Source organism: Emydura macquarii, unplaced genomic scaffold (genome assembly GCF_026122565.2).
Source record: "Emydura macquarii macquarii isolate MOO-44397 ecotype Brisbane River unplaced genomic scaffold, CSIRO-AGI_Emac_v2 contig_2768, whole genome shotgun sequence".
NCBI classification, from domain to species: domain Eukaryota; kingdom Metazoa; phylum Chordata; order Testudines; family Chelidae; genus Emydura; species Emydura macquarii.
In genome coordinates, this window is record NW_027132905.1 from 33,322,514 (window position 1) to 33,327,846 (window position 5,333).

At 48.5% G+C, this 5,333-nt stretch overlaps 1 long non-coding RNA gene across 1 annotated transcript; it reads left to right on the top strand.

Moving 5' to 3' along the window:
• Positions 1 to 253: 253 nt before the first annotated feature.
• On the top strand, positions 254 to 4,121 carry LOC137165649 (uncharacterized). The gene is made up of 3 exons (XR_010923444.1): positions 254 to 310; positions 411 to 500; positions 3,514 to 4,121. It is a non-coding gene; the product is annotated as an uncharacterized lncRNA (long non-coding RNA).
• The last annotated feature ends 1,212 nt before the right edge of the window (positions 4,122 to 5,333 follow it).

Genomic DNA, 5,333 nt, shown 5'->3' on the forward strand with positions numbered 1-5,333 from the left:
GGAGCAAGCAAATGGGTTTGTCCTATCAACATAATGGCTCAAGGCCCCCTTGACATCTAATTTATGGTGCCTGCATATCCCTGGCTTCAGGCAGGAAACAGGAGATTTATGGGCAGATTTAAATGCAGTTGTGTGAGTTGCAGTTGTCCACCTTCTCCACCTGGAACAAAGAAGGGGAATGCTCAGCCATCAAGTCCCATTGCTGACTCCTGCTCCAACTCATGTAATGGGTCAGCTGTCTTGAAACCCAGCTGGTACAAAGAACAAAATGGCAACTCCCAGAGCCATGTAAGAAATGTCTTCCACATAGGTAGATTTGTTAACAACTGACAAAAATTGTGAAGTTTTAGTGTGAAAATAGCCCCGGTAGATTTGAGTTTTGTTAAGATGCTGTTCTGTTTGTTATTTAGGTTCTATTAGCATCAGTGAAAAATATAAGGAAGAATCCGGCCAGCACCAGAAAGAGAGGAACTGAACTTGCCATCAGAATGAAGGCTAAAGTGAGTTATATGTGGTTTGTTTGCTCAGTATGTCTGAATGGGTGTTTGGAGACAATGGTAAAATTACTTCATGCTTTTAGGCCAACTATGGAGCTTTCAGTTATTAATAGATTTAGTAACTGGACATTTTGCAAGTTGGATAGTGATATTATCTTGTTCGCCAATCTGTCCCCAGCCTCCTGATGGGAATCCTTCTGGGTAGCTTTCCCAAAGACCTCAATCTGTCTGGATGCCAGAGATTTCAGATTTGCTGGAATGACCATCTCAGTGAATTCAGTGTTTATACAATCACTGAGTCCAATGGGATTTTTCCAGACTCCTCATGATTCCTCCTCCTCATAAAGCCCTGGCTAGGGTGATTTAGTTGGCGTTGGTCCTGCTTTGAGCAAGGGTTGGACTAGATGACCTACTGAGGTCTCTGCCTACCCTAATATTCTATGATTCTACAATGTTTGCAGAGGTTAGGAGGGACCATCATTTGTATAAAGATTACCTAACCAAACCCCATTGGGTGATGCTTAGTGGATCCACAAGGAGGATCCTACACTGCTTCACCAAGAGATCCAAGCCATGCCCTAGTCCTCAAGAAGTGGCAGCAGAGGTGAATCACTGCTTCTGAGCCACACAACTCTACAATATTGACATGAGGCCTATACTCAATCTTGTGACCAGCCAGTGGGGGGAAGGAAACAGACACTAAAAGCTCAACCCTGCGGAGCATATAGAGTTGCCCAGTTAGCTTGCAAGGAACCCACTAGTGTCAAGGCCCCAAGTCAGCAAAAGCATCACTGACTGTGATATCTGCAGTGCCATCTTGTCCAATGGACTGGGAGAGCTGAATTCACAAATCCATAGTTTTCCTTTTTAATTATGAGAATATGGTGGCACATGGAGGGGAAATGGGCAGTGACACGGGGTGGGCATGGTGGCTCAAGTAGGAGGTGGTGGCATGGTGTGAGGGAGGACAAAGCAGCTTAGGGAGGAGGAAAGCATGGTGGCTGATTCCCAGCAGAGACAGGAGCCTTGCCTCAGCCCAGCAGAGCTGAGAGCAGTTCAGGGAAAATCTGACTGCTTTCTGGTCCCTCTGCTCACAAGAGTAGCCAAAGGGCAGGGCTCCAGGTCAGGGAGCTGCATGTGTCAGGGAGCTGCTGGCCCCTCATTGAAACTCAGTGGGGTTTTTGGTTGGCATCTCCCAGCCCCAGAAGAAAGGAGAAGGGCTGATGAGAAAGCAAGACCCTGAAACTGACAGTCCCTAGGGCCAATGGGGAGACATCAATGCTACAAGTCAGCCCGACTGACAGGGCAGGTCGGCAAAAGAGGAAGTCAGGAGCTGGAGTCCTGTCCTCTGGTGAGCTGGAGCTGCCTAAGGCAGAGCGGGGCCAGACAGAGGGAAAAGCAGCCCATAGGGCAGAGCCGAGCCAGAGGCAGAGCAACAGCAGCCAGAGCCAGAGGGGCCAGAGAAGCAGTCCAGAGAGCTGAGCTGAGCTGGTAGCAGAGCAGCAGGGAGCTAGAACAGCACAGACCAGCCATGCCGCCAATGAACCAGGGCTGAGCTACAGTGGGGAGATATGGACCCAGACGCCCACTGTGCCACAAGTAATACGAGCTGGGTGTGCTGAGCAGCTGGGAAGAGTGAGAGGGACCCCGGGCAGAGGTCCCAGGGCAGGGAGACACCACCAGCCAAAAGGCCCTGCAGGCCAGACTGGGAGAGGGATCGTAGCCCTGATGGGAGGGGCCGATGCTGGAAAGAAGGGTCCTGAACTGAGAGCTTGGATGCGTGTGGCCACCGCCAGAGCAAGTGTCCGACTCATGGTATCTCTACAGCATAGCGAGGGCCTGGACAGGCGGCCTGGGATGTGTGAGGAGCAGGCTGTGAACGTCCCTGACGCCCCACAGATCCTGTGTGGTGTCCCAAGGCCCACGGGGTGGGGTTACTTGTTTCCTTTAACCTTTCCAATCCCCCCCCACCCTTCTTTTTAGTTGCTGTTTAATAAATTGTATTGCTTTGAACTATATGCATCGCTCAGTGGGTCAGGGGAGCACCCAGTGCGGAGAGAGCACCCAGAGTGGGGACACCCCAGCCCCTGTCCTAAGTGACCATAACAAGATTGGGGGTCAATCCCCCAGGAATCCTGGGCCCAGCCTTGTCACAGTTACAAGGACTAGAAGAGTGGAAGGGGGGTCCTTGAGGTCAGGTTGGCCTCCGAATAAGGAGAATTGGAGCAGGGACTCATATCCTTTTGCTAGCCACAGCACCAGGGTAGTGCATAAGCCAGGAAAATTCCCTACCATTCCCCACTTACACATGGATCATATCACCTTCAAAGCCCCAGGACAGTGCCTATCCTGTCACAGTCTGCAGGAACTTGCCTTTGTGCTTGTGCTGGGCGTTAGTGGGGGGTCATGTTCCCCAATCCCATCCCCAGTGTGTCCCTCCTAACCAGTTCCCTCTTCCCGGCTGGCACCCATGTCTGCATGAGGAGGTGGGAAGTCACACTCAGCGTACCCTCTGTGCCTGTAATCCCAGTGCTTCACATTTGTTAGCAGAAAAGCAAAATGCTTTTAAAGGCTGTAGTATTATTTGTAGTCGAATATACATTTTATGGGGTGTTCCCCTGCGTACATAGCCCCTGAGGAAATACAGTGTGAGAGTGATCCTAATAATAGCAGCACTTACAGAGCACTTTACAAACAAGAACGTCTCAGGCGAGACACAGAATGTCAGAAAGCTGAGTCAGTCAGTGCTGCTAATGTTTCTAAGCATGTGGCCATGTACAATATGAACTATCTGATCACTTTGTTTAAGGAGCAGTCTGACCTTTCTCATACAGCATTTTCTGCTTCGTAACTTTCATGCCATTATTTGCTGTTTTTCGCTTTGGGGAGTCTATAAAGCAGAAGGCCTTCCACAGTGAACTGTGCTTTCTACTCTCAGTGCACATGCACCAGAAAGCTCTCATTCCCTTTTCAGCTCATGCACTGATGCAGTGTTTCTCACTTTTTTTATTCACAGACACAAGCTGAATTTAATTCCAAGTCTTCAAAGGAGAAAAGCTGGAGTGTTAAACTCATGTGCTATTATATAGTGACAGACAAAGCTTCCGATTCAAAGCCATGGCAATTATGTGTTTCCTTTCACAGACTCAGTGTGGCAAAGTTCTCAGTACAATGCAATTGCTCCAGAATGGCGCAAAGTGTTTCCAAACCCATTACAGCATTTGAAGTATTGCTGAGATCTTGAGATTCTAGGTGGGAATTGTCTATGATGAGCTAATAAATTCGTGGGCCACGGACGTGAGAAGACCAGTGAAGCTCAGCACCTTACATTTAGCCACAGAAAAATGAGACCCTGCCCCCTCATAGGGACCTCAGAACCCAGGTTCCAGTCTGAGCCCAAAAATCTACACTGTAGTTTTCTAGCTCCACAGCCTGAGCCCCACAAGCCACAGTCAGCTAATCCCCGGCCAGCCAGGACTATGCTGCAGTCTTTTATTCTTTCCCCTCACCTCCTCTTTCTGTGGGGATCTCACAGGGATTTCTCACCCATTATCCCCTCCTAGTCTTTCTCTGTATCCAAGGTGCTTTCATCTGCTCACACAGCTTTGACTACAAACTTTACACTGGGGGATATCACACCTGCCTCTCTGCCCTGGCCTGTCTCCTCTGTCCAATCCTACATCCTAGCATGCCTTGCAGACACTCTATTCTATTCCGGCTCTTATACCCTGTCCATCACCATGGCATCCAACCAACTTCCAGAAAAGCATTAAGCAATGTAACTAGCATCTATCATGCAGGGGGCCATGACAATGCAGGCAGCTTGCGTCAAAGAAATGGGTGTCTGATGCCACTGACACCCCACTCCCACAACACAACACACCTTGCCCCACTGACTGTACCCTACAGGTTGTTGTTATTTTCATTGTTGTTATCATGCCACCATTCCTCCCACACATCCAACATTACTCCAGAGAGAAAGACTATTTCAACTCCACCCATTCCTGATGCTCAGCCAGGGTACCGTGCTAAATGGGTCTCATCAAACAACCCCCCACTCAAAGCAGCCTGCTGCACAGCACACTGCTTCACACATCAAAGTCCACATTGGGAGGAACTATACCAGACAGCCTCAGAGACATGGGGTCATGCTGTCTGGAGTGGCTCATGACCATGAGTGCCAAGCTCAGGGCAGATTGCTGAAAGTAAGGCAGAACCCCCAAACTGGTGGAATGTTCTATAGTTAGATTTCACCATCCCAGTATCCAGTGTGAACTCCCAGAGTCCTACAATAGTCTTATAATGGAGACACAGACAGTCCCCTTCGACACTCCCATCTATCTTGCCACCCAGGCAAGCTAAACTATGTGGTAAATGGTCACTTATACCAAAAATCACAAAATATTCAGGTTGCACCTAGTCCCAAGAGATCAACGACTCACCGAGGTCAATCTGAATCCTAGATCTCACACCGGAGACAACACCGGTAGCCAATTCTATAGTACACAAACTATAGGTTTATTAGCTAAGAAAATGGAATAAGAGTTATTGAGAGGTTACAGTAGATAAAATATATGTACAGGTGAGTCACAGCCTATAACTTCAAAAGGTAGCAGAGATGCAATAATCTGTCAATTTTCCAAAAGTCTTTCAGGGCTACCCATAGTAACTCTGGGGCTCTCCCTCTTTTCCTTCAGTTATTCTGCCTTGTTAGAATCCAAACAGTTCAGAAATGAAGAATTTTCCTTGTGTCCCTACTTATAGCTTCTTCTCTCAGAAAACAAGCTGACAGGATGGTTCCCCATGTAGGCTCTTTCTTTGCAGGTGGAGAGAGAG